Below are 1,543 nucleotides of genomic sequence, written 5' to 3'. Positions count from 1 at the left end.
GCTCCCGTAAAGATTTACAGCCTCAGAAACCCTGTGCAGGGTCGCTATGAGTCGGAACCCACTCCACGGCACTTAACAACAACAATGCCTAGGATAAGGAGTTCTGGTAGCGTAGTGATTACGAATCGGGCTGTGAACCGTTAGGTCAGCTGTTCGAAACTACTAGCTGCTCCGCGGGAGACCGATGAAGCTTTCTGCTCCCGTAAAGATTTATAGCCTCGGAAACCCTGTACAGAGTCGCTATGGGTTGGAACCGACTTGATGGCACTTAACAACAACAACAACAATACCTAGGATGGAGTACTGGTGTGGCGCTGTGGGTTAAACTGCAAAGTCGGCGGTTCAAGCTCACCAGCTGCTTCTTGGAAACCCTATACAGGGTCGCTATGGGTCAGAACTGACTCGATGGCGCTTCACAACAACAATGCCTAGGATGGCACTGTGGGCTAATGCGTCAGACTGCAAAGTCGTTTGAACTGCAAGGTCAGTGGTTCAAGCTCACAAGTTTCTCCTTCGAAACCCTATACCGGGGTCACTATGGGTTGGAATCGACTCGACGGCTCGGCTCTTAACAACAACAACAACAATGCCTCGGATGGAGTCCTGATGTGGCATAGGATAAGCATTGGATTGTAAGGTAAGTTTGAACTTCAAGGTCAGAGGTTCAAATTCACCAGCCTCTCCTTGAAACCCTATACAGGGTCACTATGAGTTGGAAATGACTCAATGGCACTTAACAACAATAATGCCTAGGATATCGATCTTATGCACTCCATTTCACTTTTGGCAATTTCCACTTCTCCTAGATTCATACTTGGCACATCCCTCTTTCCAATTGTTAATGGATGTTTGCAGCCATTTCTTTTCATTTTGAGTTATACCCCATCAGCAAATGAAGCTTTACTCCATCCACGCCAATAATGTCAGCTCTACTTTGAGGAGGGAACTCTTCCCCAGTACTATTCTGAGTGCCTTCCACTGTGATGGGGAGTCCTATATGGCACTGTAGGATAAGCACTTGACTTCTAACCACAAGGTTGATAGTTCAAGTCCACCAGCCACTTCTTGGAAATCCTACACAGGGTTGCTATGAGTCTGAACTGACTCGACGGTGCTTAATGACAACAGCAACAATCAGTGTGAGTGGTTAATCTCTGGTACTATATCAGACAAAGTTCTGCTAGTGTGCATACAGCTTTCAGTGGTTAAGCATTCAGATATGGTCCACCTCTCTTTCTTCCTCGCCTGTCTTAGTGTGGAAGCTCAGCTGAAACCTGTCTACCATGGGTGACCCTGCTGATATTTCAAATATCAGTGGCATAGCTTCCAGCATCCAGCAACACACAAACCACGGCAGTGTGACAAACTGACAGACAAGTCAAGGACTGCTATTGTAGAACTGTTTAGTTCTCTTTTCAATTCTCTTAGAATTTGTTTTATGTATTTTGGAGCTCTGTTATTGGGTGCATAAATCTTTATTATTGTTATTTCTTCTTGGTAGATTGACCCTTTCATCGTTAGAAAACTCCCTTCCTTCCTTCTT

This window comes from Chrysochloris asiatica, unplaced genomic scaffold, assembly GCF_000296735.1.
Source record: "Chrysochloris asiatica unplaced genomic scaffold, ChrAsi1.0 scaffold00641, whole genome shotgun sequence".
Classification (NCBI taxonomy): Eukaryota; Metazoa; Chordata; class Mammalia; order Afrosoricida; family Chrysochloridae; genus Chrysochloris; species Chrysochloris asiatica.
This window is presented reverse-complemented; position numbering follows the sequence as displayed.